Source organism: Alnus glutinosa, chromosome 5, assembly GCF_958979055.1.
Source record: "Alnus glutinosa chromosome 5, dhAlnGlut1.1, whole genome shotgun sequence".
Classification (NCBI taxonomy): Eukaryota; Viridiplantae; Streptophyta; class Magnoliopsida; order Fagales; family Betulaceae; genus Alnus; species Alnus glutinosa.
The window spans coordinates 25,475,282-25,493,154 of record NC_084890.1 but is presented as its reverse complement, the minus strand read 5'-3'; the positions used below and the strand labels follow the sequence as shown (position 1 = coordinate 25,493,154).

The 17,873-nt window shown below is 38.9% G+C and overlaps 1 protein-coding gene and 1 pseudogene across 2 annotated transcripts in view; both read left to right on the top strand.

Annotated features, from left to right (window-relative positions):
* Positions 1-17,873, top strand: part of LOC133868425 (F-box/FBD/LRR-repeat protein At1g51370-like) — a 69,047-nt gene that overhangs the window by 36,157 nt on the left and 15,017 nt on the right. The window lies entirely within an intron of this gene.
* On the top strand, positions 11,714-17,691 carry LOC133868138 (putative F-box/LRR-repeat protein At4g15060; annotated as a pseudogene).

Here is a 17,873-nt window from a genome sequence, read left to right as displayed (position 1 = left end):
CAATGTTTAAAAATTGGTAAATGACCCCCCTAACGTTTACCACTTGTCTCAATTTAGACCTTCCGTCCACTTAGTCCTGCAAAAGTGACGGATAGAGGGTCACGTGTAACACACATGACCACTTAAAAGCCGAAGTTCCAAAATTGCCCTCAATGTTCAAAACGGTGAGTTTCACTGGGCCACTCAACTCCATTTTCTCTTTTCCTTTTTTACACGTGGTGACCTCCCTGACGACCAAGTTAGAGTCGCCATTGAAGCAACTCTAGCTTCTCAAGAACAACCGGATTCCAAACCAGGGGGAGCAGAGGTGAGCAAAGTAAAGAGACAGCGCCGCCACTTTAAAACGTCTTCCACCTCCGTCGTACAGAAGTTTGGGCAAAAGAAAACCGAGTTTTACTGTGTAGGACTTACGGGGTGAGAGTGTTGTGTTAGTGAGTGGTGGTTATTATTTTTTTTGGTGTCATTTTTTTCCTAGGGAAATTGCAAAATTTGTTTTTCATCATTGTAAAACCTATGAATTTGAAAATGAGAAGCTCGTCGTCATCGTCCTATGTAAATGAGAGGAGGCCTGACCGTGTTGATGACAAAGTCAGAAAAAAGGAAATGAGAAAGGGTATTGATCTTGCTACTACACTCGAACGTATAGAGAAATTTGGAAAGCATGGATAGATTTGCTCAGCTATTGGTGCATGGTGAGAACTAAGAAGGATGTGGAAGATTGAAGAAAACATGCTTCTTGCATAAACTGACGGTGTCCCAGATAAAAGAAAACATGCTCCTAAGTTTCTTGGCCATCTCGTTCATTTGCACGTTCATTCTCCTCCTTTTCCTCAAGTTACTCCTTACAAAAATGGTGACAGCTTACTTCTCTACTGCACCGCGGCCATGTTCTCAAACTTGAACTCAGTTTAATCTTCTCTTTCAAAGAAAAAGAAAAGCAAAATAAAAACGAGATTATAGTTTTAGGCACTGTTAGGTTGAAATTTTTTTTTGCATATAATTTTCAGCCACCTCTCTGTTCACTGCCTCCCCCTCTACCACCGTCAAATATTGATCTCTTATTCTGCCACCTTTTTTTTTATCGTTAATTGTCCTATTGTGCAAGATAGTTGGACTACTTTTAAGACTATTATCAACATTCACCATATATGTACTTAGTGTGCTCCCATCCATATTTCAACAAAATTTCATCCCAAAAGCATTTAAATGATTGGTAATGTCAATAGGAACCAGCTATGGCATCAACTTGGATAATGTAGATGAGTTTTGGAGTACACATATAGGATAAATATATCACGACTAGTTCGGGTACGTATCAATGATGTGCTGAAGAATATATCACGACTAGTTTCATAACTCGAACCATATCAATGATGTGCTGAAGAATATCCACATGCATCTGCTTTTCTTTGGGATTTCAAATACATGCCCAAGAGAGAGATATCCAAGAAGTCACCACCATTCAAAAGGCTCCACTTTACTATAACACACAGTGGATTTGGACTCCACGCTCGAAGGAAGACACGCATCCCGATTTCCGTATCGGAAAGGTTCGGGTACGTATTTCCACGTTGTAGACGGGTAAAGTTTACAGAAACATGTACCCATTGTTTGTGTTGTCTAATTCAGGGGAGAAGAAGATGGGTGAGATGAAAATCGCTATAAAATTTGCACCATATAAAGCCGCTTGGAATGGGCCGGCAAGAGATGTTGAGAAACACGGCCGTGAAGATTGTATCCATCTTGAGCTCCAAAGGCAACGTTATTTCTAAAGGTTGATGGGGCTCTGTTCACCTCTGTTTTAGAACATGAAAACAGAGGTGAATAGAGGAGCTTGTCCAGGTGAAAGGAAAAAAAAAAGCAAAAAAAAACTTCTGTTCTCTTTCATTTATAATAGTTTACACTCAGTATTTTTGGCCATGCATTTTTGTGGGGATTCTAATTACTCTATTGATTTAATATCGGGTTCGAATCCGAGCGTCTTGGTTACGGAGAAGGCGCTGAAGCTACTGGAAAATGGAAATGGTGTCATCTTGCGCGCAAAGAAGGGCGGTCGGTGATGTACGAGGACGTGGCGTGCGTGGCGGCGATCATGAACAAGGTTCTAAAGGTATCGAGGGCGGCGACGAAACACGCTGACTCATTCACAACGTGCGTATAATGATAATTTGATGAACAATCTGATATGTGGAGGGGCGGCTCGGGTCGGGGTCGTAGGCACGCTGCAGAAACCGAGTCAGAGGATGTAGCCTCTCGAGGACCCAAACACGGGAGACCCGATTGGAACGTTCCAGGAGGATGGCAAAGCTAGAGCTTAGGAGAGAAGAACGTGAAGATGGTCCCAGGTGTGAAACTCACTGGTTTTAAACAGGGGTATTTTTGGAAAGCTGAGCTTTAAGTGGTCATGTGCGTTGCACGTGACCTCTTTTCCGTCTCTTTGGACGGATTAAGTAGACCGAAGGTTTTAAGTGTCAAAGTTGGTTATATTAAGGGGGTCATTTACCAATTTTTAAACATTGGGCGTCAAATTGCCAATAGGTGGATACATCAGGGGGGTAAAGTGTACTTTCCCCTTAAAATTTAAATTCAAGTTTTGATAAAGATCGAAGTTCTCCCTACACCTATTAAAACTAAAATATCCGTAGTATTTTGTTAGGTTTTTTTTTTTTTTTTAAATCAAATTCAATTGTTCATCCTCAAATTTTTACTCCCTATGCATCGTTTCCTGCTATGGCTGCTCTCCCTCAGGGAATCTGGTTGCAGCCACCACAGATGGGTTGCATACCTAGGTCACCGTTCCAGCCATACCCTACTGCTTTTCCTGATTCTCAACCTCCTGGTGTTACTCCTGTGGAATTGCACTAGCAATATATGTGCCTTCTGCTGCTTCTGGTCATTTGCTAGCAGGAGCTTTGTGTTACGTGCCCTATTATTATTTAAGTAAAATTAGCACTTCGAGGGGCTAGTCCTCCACACTCAAGTACTCGGCTCAGATGTTTTAACACTTCCAGGTTTAACTCATAAACACACGGTAATATGATTAACCACCCAAAAGATATCCTTCATTTCCACTTCTCTGGTTTAAATCATGTAGCACAACAAAGCAATCAGGAACTGCCAGTAATGGCCGAACCCACTACATAACCCACTAAGATTAACTGACCCACTGACCTACTAAGTTAACTCTCTACAACCCACTTAGCACGTTCCAGAACACCCTGGAACTGTATTAAGAAATTAAAGGTAATACAGGAAATTACAACAAGACCTATACAGATAAACACAATGACTCTAACACCCTTCTGTAGCTGGTGTCCACATCCGATCATGTTCCTGTAGGAGAACCACATGGCAGCCCTACAAAGGTACCTTGAGCCCTGGTATCAAGGTACCCTTGTCCGAACCACACACCCAGCTCCCTCAGTCGGATGCATAACACAGTCCCTTCCATCAAAGGACCTTGCCCACAAGGTCCGGAAATCTCCCCAGAAGTTCTTCAAGATCCTCCCATGTCGCATCTTCTTCCGTAGCTCCAGCCCATTGGATGAGCAACTCCGCACCAGCACGGTTCCCTTTTTTCATCAATCTCCTGGTAAGTATCTTCTCTGGTTCAACTGTTAGGGTCCCTTCTTGGGTTAGGACCGGTAGGGTCACCAAGGGAATGGTTCGTGTTCCAAGTTGTTTTTTTAGGAGAGAAACATGGAATACAGGGTAGATTTGTGAATTATGGGGTAGATCCAACTTGTAGGCGACCTGTCAAATTCTCTGAAGGACCTGAAACGGTCCATAATACCGTGGGGAGAGCTTTAGATTAAGTCGGATAGACACCGACATCTGTTTGTAAGGTTGGAGACGGAGATAAACCCAATCTCCGATTTCAAACTCACGGGAAGTGTGATGTCTGTCAGCGTAGACTTTCATCCTATCTTGCACATCCTGTAAGTTCTCCCTGATCAAGGAGAGAATGAACTCTCTTGTCTTTAGGGTTTCCTCAACTGCCTGAACACTAGTAGTTCCAGGTTCATAGGGTAAAAGTCGTGGAGGAGGATACCCGTAAACCCCCTCAAAAGGGGTGAGTTTTGTAGAAGAGTGTTCTAAGGTATTGTAAGACCATTCGGCCAGTGAAAGCCATTTTAGCCAATCCTTCGGTCGGTCACCTGTAAAACTCCTAAGATACCCTTCCAACCCTTTGTTCATAATCTCTGTCTGCCCATCTGTCCGTGGGTGGTAAGTCAAACTCAAGAGGAGATCGATACCACTTAGACGGAATAGATCCTTCCAAAAGTTGCTTGTAAAGATTCTATCTCTGTCACTGACTATGGATTTGGGTAATCCATGGAGCTTGAAAATTTGGTCGAGAAAGAGCTGAGCTACTGTTCTAGCTGTGTATGGGTGGGTTAGGGGTATGAAGTGGGCGTATTTGCTGAGTCTGTCTATGACCACCATTATCACATTCTTTCCTTGTGAAATTGGCAATCCCCCTATGAAGTCCATACTGACTTCTGTCCATACCTGAGAAGGAATGGGGAGTGGCTGCAATAACCCTGCTAGATGGATGTTCTCCACCTTGTTCCTTTGGCATATGTCACTTCCTCGGATGTATCTTTCTTCATTCCAGGCCAGTAGAACTCCCTCTTCACCTTTGAATAGGTCTTTTGGTTCCCCATGTACTAGCTAATGGACTGCTGTGAAACTGGTGCAGGATCTGCTGTTGGATTGGCACCAAGGAGCCCAAATGTAGTCTTCCCTTGTAGAAGATGAGTCCATTCTGCACGTTGAATTTGGTTGGATTGAGGGCTCCTTCCTGGAGTTGAAGGAGTAGCTCCCGTAACATGGGATCTTCTGGATAAGTCATTCTGAGCTCTTCTAACCGGTCTGCTCTGATTGTGCTAATTGCTTGCAATTGTGATTGGGGTATGTCTGGTTGATTTGCTGCATCTGTTTCTCTGTTGATCTGTGGCTCTGCTGAATTAGACTGTACTGTGGCCTTTGTTTCTAGTTTAGCATTTTCTGCATCAGCATCTATTTCTGCTATTGATTCTGCATGAGTACCTGCTTCATTATCTGTTTCATCCATAGTTCCTGCATCACTAGCTTCTATTTCCCCAAATGGCACCCTAGATAGGGCATCTGTAGCTTTGTTCTCCCTCCTTCTTTTGTATTCTACAGTGAAGTCATATCCTAGGAGCTTAGAGACCCATTTCTGCTAGGCGGGTATTCCTATTCTCCGCTCTAGTAAATATTTAAGGGCATGTTGATCAGTACGAACTACAAAAGTCTGCCCTAATAAATAATGCCTCCACTTCCTAATTGCCATAACCAATGCCAACAATTCTTTTTCATACGTGGATAAGAATAAGCTCTTCCCTTTCAACCCTTGGCTTAAAAATGCTAGAGGTCTCCCCTCCTGCATTAACACCACTCCTATACCCGCCCCTGAAGCATCACATTCTACTATGAATCTTTTAGTAAAATCGGGTAAACCCAACACTGGTGGGGTGGACATTAATTCTTTAAGACTTCGAAAAGCCTCTTCAGCACTAGCATTCCATCCGAATGAATTTTTCTTCAAAAGTGCCGTTAAGGGTGCTGCCACTCCTTCATAGCCCTTAACAAACTTTCTATAATACCCGGTTAGACCCAGAAATCCTCTCAAGACCTTGGGAGTTCGAGGTTTTGGCCAATTCTTCATAGCCACAATCTTAGCAGGGTCAACCTTCACTCCTTCTGACAGAACATGGCCTAAGTAATCTACCTCCAAACTCCCAAATTTACATTTTGAGGCCTTAGCATATAACTGATGTTCCTTTAAAACCTCAAGTACAAGCTTTAAATGCTTTAGATGTTCCTTATGGTTCAGACTATAAACTAAGATATCGTCAAAGAAAACTAATACAAATTTTCTGAGATAGGGTCGAAATACCTCATTCATCAATCCTTGGAAAGTAGAGGTGCATTGGTTCCCGAAGGGCATTACAAGAAATTCGTAGTGCCCTTCATGTGTCCGGAAGGTAGTCTTGGGCACATCCTCTGGTTTCATCCGGATTTGGTGATAACCGGATCGTAGGTCTAATTTAGAAAATATCACTGCCCCATGTAACTCATCCAGCAGTTCATCTATACTGGGAATAGGATATTTATCCTTAATGGTGTCTCGGTTGAGCACCCTATAGTCCACGCACATCCTCCAACTCCCATCTTCCTTCCTCATAAGTAACACCGGTGACGAGTACGGACTTTGGCTAGGACGAATGACTCCCGAACTCAACATCTCTTGGACTAACTTCTCAATTTCCCCCTTTTGATAGTAAGGATAGCGATAGGGCCTCGCACATGTAGGTTTAGCCTCATCCTTAAGGAGAATTTGATGGTCATGGCTCCTGGATGGCGGTAGTTCTTCTGGCTCCTTAAAAACCTCTGGGTACCCTTCAATAAGCTCTTGGACAGCCGGGTGTAACATGGTCCTGGGCCGATCTGCTGTAATCTCCATAAGCTGTACCCACACACCTTTGTAGTTGGCTCCCGTGGACTTGGGCATTGTCTCTCTTGCATCCAGCAATTCAGGAGCTGGTGACATCCCTTGTAAGGTTACTTCTCGATGGTTATAGGGAAATTTCATGGTGAGGGTCCCAAAATCCCATAAAATAGGTCCGAGACACCTCAGCCAGTCAACTCCTAGGACCACATCACAACCCCCCAGAGTTAGGAGGTATAGAGTAGCAGAAAATTTACAACCCTGTAGTAGAATGGACACTACCTTACATTGACCTTGGCAAGAAAAGGTAGCCCCATCCGCTACCATCATTGTTAGCTGTCCCTTTTCATCAGCTAGCAGTTGGGCTTTTCTGGCAAAATTGGGATCCACAAAACTGTGGGTACTTCCGGTATCAATTAGAATAACCACTTCCACCGAACCAATGCTTCCCATCAACCTCATTGTGCGGGGAGTTGGAGTTCCTGCTAAGGCATTTAAGGAGATGCCGAGCAACTCCCCCTCTTCCGTTTCACCTGGAGCTTGTACTCCCTGGAATTCCAGCAACTCTTCCTCCACTGTTTCTTCCTTCTCTTCCCACTCCATTCCTTCCAGAACAAGCAACCTTGGTTTATTGCACTTATGCCCATCTTGATATTTCTCATCACAATAATAGCACAATCCTTTCTCCCTTCTCTCTTGCATTTGACTAGGAGAAATCCTCCTTATGGGTAGGGTAGGTTTTCGAATGGTGTTTCCGGAGTAAGGATAGGTAGTGTTTCAGTTTGGGTAAGGGTTGGAAAATTGATTGGTGGTTGGTTGGTTATGGGTAGGTTTGTTGGTATTTGATGGGGTGGGCAATCGCGGGTAGAATGAGTTGGAAGACCAATTTTGGGACTTGAAATCGGGCCAACCCAAAAGCATTTGGGAGGGTCGTGGGTTTGAGCATTGTTACCATAATTCTCACCTCCTCCTTGAGTCCGCTGACGAAAGAGCTACCCGGAAATACTCTGTCAAGCCTGGAATTCTGTTGGACAGCACCTCAAACTGGGACTGGTACTCATCCACAGTCGAAGTTTGCTGCAATTTTGCAAATGCTCCTATGGGGTCATCATAGTCCGAAAGGGCGAACCTGATTTTCAGAGCCACTACAAATTCCTCCCAGCTCCGGATTGACCCTGACTCCATTAGCCAGTTATACCACTACAAAGCCTTTTCTTCCATGTGGAAGTAGGCTATTAGGACCCTCTGATTGTCTGGTACTTGCCCATATACAAAGAACTGTTGGGCTTTAAGAACCCAATTAGTTGGGTCGTTTCCGTCAAACTTGGGGAAATCCAAGTTGACCGATCTGGGATTGATTCCTGCTCCCTCATGGGCTGATCGAATAAAAGAACCACTTGATCCCGATATGACTCCTTCTCCTCCCGTGATTGGAGGTATGTTAGGGCTATTTTCCCCACTTGTTTCTCCCTGTACCATCACCTCTTCAGGATTCTGTTTGGGTGCTTTGATTGCCAATGCTTCCATAATCACATGCAAATTCTCCTCCGTTCGGCTTTGAAATGCCTTGTTGTCTGCTTGAAGTTTGTTGATAGTCTCCTGTTGTATGTTGACAGAATCAGAAAGTTGGGTTAACTTTTGACTTTGTGTGCTGAAGGAATCAGAAAGTTGGGTTAACTTCTGACTCTCAGCTCTGCACTCCTCTCTCAGCTTAGTGAGAGCCTCCGCCAGTTGAGATGTAAGAGTATCTTTAGCCATGGTCACAGGAACGCGGCTCTGATACCACTTATTACGTGCCCAGTTATTATTTAAGTAAAATTAGCACTTCGAAGGGCTAGTCCTTCACACTCAAGCACTCGGCTTAGATGTTTTAAAACTTCCAAGTTTAACTCATAAACACATGGTAATATGATTAACCTCCCAAAAAATATCCTTCATTTCCACTTCTCTGGTTTAAATCATGTAGCACAACAAAGCAATTGGGAATTGCCAGTAATGACCGAACCCACTACATAATAACTGACCCACTAAGATTAACCAACCCAACTGACCCACTAAGATTAACTGACCCACTGACCCACTAAGTTCGCTCTCTACAACCCACTTAGCACGTTCCAGAATACCCTGGAACCGTCTTAGGACATTAAAGGTAATACAGGAAATTACAACAAGACCCATACATATAAACATAATGACTCTAATGCCCTTATGCAGCTGGTGTCCACATCCATTCCTGTTCCTGTAGGAGAACCGCGTGGCAGCCCTACAAAGGTACCTTGAGCCCTGGTATCAAGGTACCCTTGTCCGAACCATACACCCAGCTCCCTCAGTCGGATGCATAACACTTTGAAGATGCAGACAAAATTACCTCCTCCTGGTATTGGCATCCCCATGGTTTCGCTTTAGAGGGAAGGTATTTACAATTGTGATTTGCTTTCTTCATGTATTTTTTACGTCATTGCACTGAGATTCTATGTGCTGGTATTTCATTTTCTAAGTAATTACTGCTTCAAATGTTTGAGCATTTGGCATTAGTAATATTACCGAAAAATTGGTGTCCAGATAATATATGACGTGCTAGAATAATTGATTTTTTTCTTCTTTCAATTTTGTATCTTCAACAGAATCTGGCATGCATATGTAGCTAGAGGGAAGAAGCCTGGAAAGTGGCATTTGTTTGGAGTTTACATGTAAAGATCATTAAGCATTTAATCACGTGGGTTCTCCTTCATATAGGAATTCTCTAAGCCTGAAAGGTTATTCTCAATAGGTTTTATATGAGGCACATTATTTCTACAAATATAAATTAGTTTTTTTTTTTTTGTTGATAAGAAATATAAATTAGTTTTAATCTTTTCTTTTACTGCGTGACTTCTAAATATCTGTAATGAGGGTCCTTAGGACTGGCAATTGGTTCTTTGGCTATCATTTGTGACTTTAGATTAGCCTTGGCACACTTGATTAATAATGACCCTTTTTTTTTTCTTTTCTTTTTCTTTTGCCGATACTGTTGTAGCTTGATAAAGTTCTTGTGCAGCCAACTCCAGTTTCAATGTAAGTTTTGTTAATACTTTTTAGGATATTTGTAAAATTATTACCAATCTTGTGTGAAGGAAACAGAAGAGTTCTGATTGACAATCACTATTCCTGTTATGTGGTTCTGTTATCTATATGCATGTTATATTTCACTGCGCCAATTTCATTATCTATATGTGTGTTGTATGCTATTAAGATATTGTTCAGGACTATTTATTGCTGTAAATTTGTAACTACTTGTAATTACCAGCTGTAAGCATTCAATTACCCATAGGGTGGAGCAAAACGATTGAACTTCACTGCGTATATGTTTCAGAGAAATTTTGTAACTCTGCCCCACCCCCCCAAACAAAAACACAGCTCCAGTTTTTTGCTAATGACTTGGATTATTCGTTTTGCTTGTTTCTTTTTGTTTCATTAGGCATTTAATTTAGGATTTGATTTAGTATTTGTGGAGACTATTATTAACTGAGTTTTATGGATAATCAAAAGAGACCATTTGGCTCTTTGCGGCCATTATGGAGTAATTTTAGCGTTGAAAGGTAATGATCTCTTAGCTACTGAATATTCTTATTCCTGAGAAGGTTACCTCATTGCAATTACAAAATGATTTCCAGATTGGTGCTGGTAATATTGTGTTCCCCTAGCTTCTGACCCAGTTTGTTTCTTTAATTTAATTTAATTAATTAATTATGTGGTTCTAATCAGTTAGAACATTGAAGGCTCACTATTTTTTTGCTGAGAACAAATCAACCCACAAGATAATTTTCAATAACCCAGTTCCGGAAACAAATTTGTTTGATTGATAATGATTGAATGCGTCGTTATCATAATTCATAATTCACATCGAGGGAATTGACTTCCCAGGAAAGGAAAACTAAGTATTCAAGGTTTTTGTGTTTGATTGTATGAGCGATTTCCTATCCAGAGTCAGTAACTTGCTTAAAGCTGTGTTTTTAGCTTTTGTTTTGTTGATTATGTACTCTCTTTTCTTTTTAGGTATGTACAGAAGAAGATTCACTTAACTAAGCAAATAGAGAAGTTCAAACGTACAGCACACCAAGAGGTCACTATATAAAAGAATTTCGCTTACATTTTAAATGTAGAAATTCATTGTCTGCTGTACTAAAGGGTTGGGTTTTAATTTGTTTCTCTATTTTTGGCAGTCAATCATATGATAGTAAACTTCATTTTTATTTCTCTTTTTCTATCCTAATATATATCATCAATTCTACTCCGATTTATTGAAAATGTCTTGATTCCTTCTAAAGATGTAAGTCCTAACTATATTGTTGAATATCTGCGTATTTTTGCATTTATTGCTTTTGGTTTATTGAATTACGAGCTATTGCTCCTTTTTCTTTTGCCGCTTGATTTTTACTACCAAGTTACTAACTTTGCACAAAAAGAGAACAATCGTATACTGTAAATGAACAAGGCACCAAATACGTCTGCTTTAAATGGACATGTTGCTTCTTTTGCAAGTTCCCCGAACGATTTTTTTTTTTTACTGTTTCAAGGAAATGGAGGTTTATTTGTATTTTTTATTTTAGTAGATTGGAAACTAATGTATATGTCTAATTGATTATTGTTTCATTATTATGAATGATGATAGTTTCAATATTTGATAGCCGAGCTTTGTGGAATTTAAGATAAGGGCATGCCTCTTTAGGCTAGGGAGAAAAAAAGAAAACAAATACTGACAGCTTGATGGAAATATCCTCTTTTTTTTTTTTTTTTTTTTCCCAAGAACCGTGACTATTTTAGCAAATTGATTTTTTGTTTCGGTTTGGTTAACAGATATTTAATACTACTAGCATGCATTTGGTTCACAAGCTACAAGGGAGTACACCTGTGGGTCTTCACCAGAGTTGTTGCACATGCAGGTTGGTGGTGGTTTTGAGAGAAGAACATGGTCTATGAAATCGTCATTCATGCCCCCCTATAAAGAAAATGAAGTCCTTAATTGGTAATAAAAGCATTATTACTCCTTTAGTGGTTGTCACAAATATACTCCAACATGTCAAACCAAAAAGAGATACATCAGGTATGGAGCTGCGGAATTGCTGTCTTTTAAGACTGCTTTGGTAGTGTTTATGTACAGGTTATTAGGACCGTTGAAAGGGAAATATAAAAATAGATATGCTATTATGGTGATAATTCATGCATGTATGCTTTTTAAGTTTTGATATTCATGGCAACATGGTTTACACTAAACTTCATTGCTTTTCAAGGTCCATTATGCATTATAATGAAGAAACATTTGATGGAATTACAATTGTATGTACCTATAGGTTGTTACAATTTGGTTTGAAGTGACAACATGTGTGCTATCTAAATTAAATCTCTTCCGTTTTCTTTTGGTATATCGTATTTACTTAATTTTATAGTTTTTTACTTTATTTGTCAAGAAAATTCCATATATACTTGTTCAATAATCTAGATATTAAATCTATTCTATAATATAATATATGTATGATATTAAAATTATAATCTTAACAATTATAGTAATACATAACACAGGGAACCAAGCACGTGCATTGCGCGTGCCATCCCAACTAGTAAAAAAAAAAAAGTAGGCATATATTTAATATTATTTTATTTTTAAAATCATACGTTTCTGACACTGGTTTTGTTCTCTCTTGTAACCAAAGAATGTCTTCTTTCTTTACAAACCTTCATCTACTTATAGTCAGGATATTCATTGATCTACCCAAGTCACCATAAGACCCTTGGAACGTTATTATACTGTTATTATCTTTGTTGTTGTTTGTCTCGTTATGATTTTTATTATTGTCTTCTTAGAACCTAATTGATTCATATTATAGCAATGCCAACTAATCGAGAGATTCATTGCTCTTTATTATCAGATTGACAAGATAATGGAGGAACGGTTGCCAACAAACCAAATTTCCAGACTTAAGTGGCCACAATCTCAGCCCTAGACATTGCTTGGTGTAAGTTTAAGTTCTAGATATATTTCTATGTATTCATATTATATTAAATAAACACCCTAAATTGTTTTATCTCTATTACCAACAAAGGCTTACTTTTACTTTGGAATCTTGGTATGCACAAGAGTTAATTTTGTTAATGTTATTTTGGGTGCACATAGATTGACACTGCCCTGGTGGCCGATATGACTAGTAGATTGCCGGTGGATATTCTTTCTTCTATAATATCAATAATCTCATTGAGGGAAGCTGCCACTACTAGCATCCTTTCAAAAAGATGGAGATACCCTTGGAGGACCTCTTCTAACCTTGAGTTAGATGCCAAAAACATGCTTGGACATTTTTTAGACTTGAACCATTTCAAAAGGCAGCATACTCAGTGGAAACAGAAGCAAAAGGGAAGATTTGTTAGATGGGCAAATCATATTCTAGAACTCTATGTCGGCAAAAAGGTAGATTCTTTTAGGGTTGAGTATCCGTTGGGTAGTGATCATGGTTGCGACGTTGATCAATGGATTCAATTTGCAATTGATATGCAAGTCCAAAAGCTTGACATCAACCTGGTAGACGATCATTTGCCAGACTTGTATCATGAGCTCTATAAATTTCCATATTGGCTATTTGCTCAAGCAAGAAACAGTCAAAGATAAAACATTTGTCTTTGAATTTTTGCAGTCTGAGTATTCTAGCAAATTTCAATGGCTTGAACTCTCTTCCATCCCTCTCATTGAAAAAGACAAGTTTAAATCAAGAGAATGTGGATAACATTTTGACTAGTTGCCCATCTTTAGAATGGTTTAGTATAAGCGAATGCCCTTGTCCATTTCGTTTGAAATTATCTAGTGGATGTCGGTTTCTCAGGCTGAGACACTTGAGGATATTTCGTTGCAAGCCTTTAGAAAAAGTTGAAATTCATGATGGCATAAGTATTGCATCAATTGAGTACGACGTAAAGATGTTTGGGCAGGTCTTGTTAAAGAATAGTTCACAATCTGTTTGACTATGTATGACTTTGAATCGTAGAACTTTGAAGTCTGATCCTAGAACTCAAATGACATATGTCCTTGGCACACTTGCAAAAGACTTTCCTCTACTTGAGACTTTATTATTGTGCACTCCATATGTCCAGGTATTGCCACAGCAAAAATTTTAGTTGAACTTTTTGTCATCATTTTTTAACATCATGTCTCTAGTTAATCATTTCTTTCCATTGTCTTTCAGGTTGATTTAATATCTAAGCACTTAACCACATTTACTAGCTAGACTCAAGCAATTGAAGCTATTAGGTGTAAGATTTAGGAAAATCCTGCTGGACCTGACCTCTACTTTTTTGGAGGCGGCTCCATCATTGGTTGAACTTGAGATGGATGTAAGTTATCTTCTATATCTAGCACATTTTTGTTTGATTGTTAAGCTGCACAGGGCTTTTTGTTCCTTGGAACTTTGTACAATCTCTTTATGTGTTTATTTATTTTTATTTTTTTGCTTTTGATACTTTATTAAACTAAGATTTGTATGATTGTTTACCCTTGTTTTAAGCCATAGCTCCATTTTATGTTTTCAAACAAAATATAAGTTGGAGGAGTCTCTAGACTTGGATAAATATTGGGTGTTTTGTAACCTGATTGATGGAAGTATTGCTTCTAAAGGTAACAAGCCAGAGATATTTATTAAACTTTTCTTTACACCATTGTTTGAAAGATTCGCTTTTTAAACGCAAATATCACCTATTGTTTCTAAGACATCAGGAAGGATTTGGCTCCTGACCTCATAACGCCACTGCCGTAATGCTAGAATTTTTTTTTTTTTTTTCAATTTTCCTGGCAAATAAAATGAAATGCCAAGAAAGTTGAACATTCTTGGCACATTGTAAAACACCAGGAATGATTCTTTTGTTAACTGACAATTTCCAACAATACGTCACAATAGAAAAGATCAACCTGACATTTGTTATAAATGACAAGGTAAAAATGTCAAGAAGTGCCTCTTTTTTTCTTTCTTTTTTTTGTTGGCAGTGTCTTCTTCTTGAAAGATGAGAATTGTTGGAGAAATAACACCTTATTTTGGTGATGGTGAATGCTGGGTTATGTACATATCCACAACTAAAATCGAGCGAGAGCAAATCTCAAAATTCTGGGTCCGGAGGTTCCATCTAAAGTTAATTTAGTACTTGTGTGATCTTTTTTGTTATTAATTTCGTGGAGGGAAATTTTCCCTTCCTTTGAAAATTTTCATGGAAGAAAACGATGAATATTTATTGTGCAGTTTACATGATTTGTTTCTGAATAATGATAAGGATGATTGTATTGTTACTGTTTTGTAGATATTTTAGAACACCATTGGAGATTTATGCAAGTAAAAACCAGAAACCCTAGTTGTTGAAGCATGCAGCTTAGTAATATCTGGGCAGAATAAACCAAAAAAGAAGAAGAAAACCCTCTAAAGTCTCCAGAATTATGAGACTTTAAAATTATATTTTAAACCAAAATCATAAAATAAAATAAAAACTTTTATGAAAACTATGAACTTTCAAGCAAAAATATGCACTAAATGTCACATGGCAATTTTTTATAATTTATTTTTATGCGAGCATCCTGAAAGTTTTAATTTCTCATGTGAATCTCAGTTGATCCATTTATTTAGGTTAGCTAACTAAGGTTGGGTGTCACACATATCAAGTCTATCAATACTAATTACAAATGTTACATAAGCGCATATCCCCCTCTTGAAAGCTTAAGGCTTTGAAACTTGATTTGAAGAAATTGAACGAGGAGGTGTTTGGCAATGTAGATAGGAAGAAGAGGATCCTTCTAGAAGAGTTACGTGTTTTTGATGTCATTGAAAAAGAAAGGCCCTTAGGTGTTGAGGAGAAAATAAAGAAGGCTGAGGTTGTGATCGAGTTAGAGAGATCTACTCTAATGGAGGAGGTGAGTTGGAGGCGGACCCAAAAAATTATAGCATGAACATATTATGCTGCCCAAAGGGCTGCTGGTGGTGCCTTTAACAGAAAACTAGTTGATCTCAGCAAAACAACTTCTCTGGGATTTATTTCCAGAATAAATTTAAACAAAATGATAGAACTGCGAATAAGAGGATATAAGGCAAGCTTGCTGTCCTGAAACAGTGCAAGAACACACCAAGATGCCCAATGAAGGGATTATGAACTCAGCTTTTGCAAAACTTATTTAGACCTAGACTTAATCTACCTCTCTTCTTGATTTTTTTTTTTTTTTTTTTTTTCATTTGATAAATGACACATCCTCCTCCTTGTTCTTATGGAAGAAAGAAGTGCCATTCGAGTTGGAGCTTATTGACCTTCTTTTTTTTTTTTTTTTTTCTATTTCTTTTGATAAGTTCTGTTTTGTGGGCTGGCTTTGGTAGATCCTGTGTATATTCTCAGTGTACTTAGGGGCGCCTCATGCTTTTTAATAAAATCTTCTTACTTATCAAAAAAAAAAAAAAAAAAAGGTTCTATTGACCTTTTTAGGGATAACCTGTCTGTTAAGCGTCAAATTTTCAATTCACCATTATTTCTTATCTCTTTTTCTACAACGAAGTTGACTTCAGACTTATGAACTTGGTTCAGGTGGAATAAAAGCATGAGCCTTGATAACTTAGCATATTAATTACAACTTTTTCTTTCTTTGAGTGACATATGAGCTGCCAAATTCAGGTAATTACATACCAGGCCGACGTCTGCTTTGTCATTGTTCTGTGCTGATGAGATTCTTGACATCAACCTATATAGTGGTGCGTCTTAGTGTATTGGTGAGTGTACCAATTTGGACTAATATGGTTTATGTGTCAAGCCTTATAGGGGTTTATACACTAGTTGGTATTAGTGGTCTCTAACGTGGTATAAGAGCTCGATCGGGGCAGCATCATTTGAATGGTCTTACTAATCCTGTTTCTTCCTTGGGCTTAACATTAGGTTTGTTACTATAAATGACCTACTTTCTTTGAATTTCACAATGTTGAGTTTGTTTGGTGGCAGTTTAAATAGCCAAATAACTCTGTTAACATGCTTTGAGTGTGATTCAATAATCTTTGTTTAAATTTACTGTGAAGCACCATAAATACACTGTCTGAACAATTATGTTTTCTGTAGCCTTAGTTGCCATTTTCCACTCAACTTCAGTAGCTTGGTGTATTGATTGAAATTTTCGTATTCCAGGCTTAACCTCTGTGAGCCCCTGTTAATGCACTGTGTCACCTTGAATCTTTCAAATTTTAGTTTGTTTCTAGTACTTGCTGACTGTTTCTGAACTGTCCTGACCATGCTATGCACTAATGACGTGAATTTTATGGGAAGGACAGGAAATTTTTTTATGCTCCATAGAAAATAAACTTTTAGTTATTTACCTATGGTCTGGTTGATTGTGATGTGGTTTGACTTATATTTTTTTTTTCTTTCCTTCTAATTCTCTCAACTTTATAATACCATTTGAGCTGGAAGCTGTTTCTTATCTATGTATTTGGCAGTTGATGGACATGGAAGATGCGAAAAATGGATGCGGAATGATATTGTAGACTCAAAAGAGTCCAAGACAACCTCATGGTTTAAGCGATTTATAGGGCGTGAGCGAAAGCCAGAGGTGACCTGGCCATTTCCTTTTGTGGAGGGCAGACTGTTTATCCTGACCCTACGTGCTGGTGTTGATGTGTACCATATCAATGTTGGGGGTCAGCATCTGACTTCATTTCCATATAGGACAGTAAGTAATGTGGAAATGTTTTTGAAGTTTACTACTGATGGCATCTGTTTGCTACCTCTCCTACATGAATGGAGAATGCTTGCCCAGGAGATCTAAAGAAGGTCCTGGTCAAAGTGAGGAGAACTTGCAGTTTAGTTTGTGGTGTTGTGCTTCATGGCTTCTATTTTACTTCTTGAACTTGATTTATGACTTTCCCTTTTGTTTTTATAAATTTACATTTCCACTGGGCATTCCTAGTCTTTGTTAGTTGTTGATCTGTAGATTTTGTGGGAGCATGCTCCTACAGCTATATTTGTTATAATAATACTGTTTATTGTTCAAATTTCTGGCATTTCCACATAGTCTTTTTTGTTTCAATAAACCCTGTATTGAACCCAGAAATGCTTTGCTGTATCTTCAGGAGTTTACTCTTGAAGATGCAACAGGACTAGCAATTAAAGGAGACGTGGATGTTCATTCAGTTTATGCTATGTCTCTCCCTACTTCTCATCCGAGTTTCTCACCTCAATGAGTATTGGAATTTTCAGACAAGTGGAAAACCCATCCTACACCCAAGAGCAAGATTCAGGTCTTTGTTGGAGTGCTATCTGCTACTAATCACTTTGCTGAACGCATGGCTGTTAGAAAAACTTGGATGCAAGCTACTGCTATCAAGTCTTCAAATGTAGTAGTTCCATTCTTTGTTGCATTGGT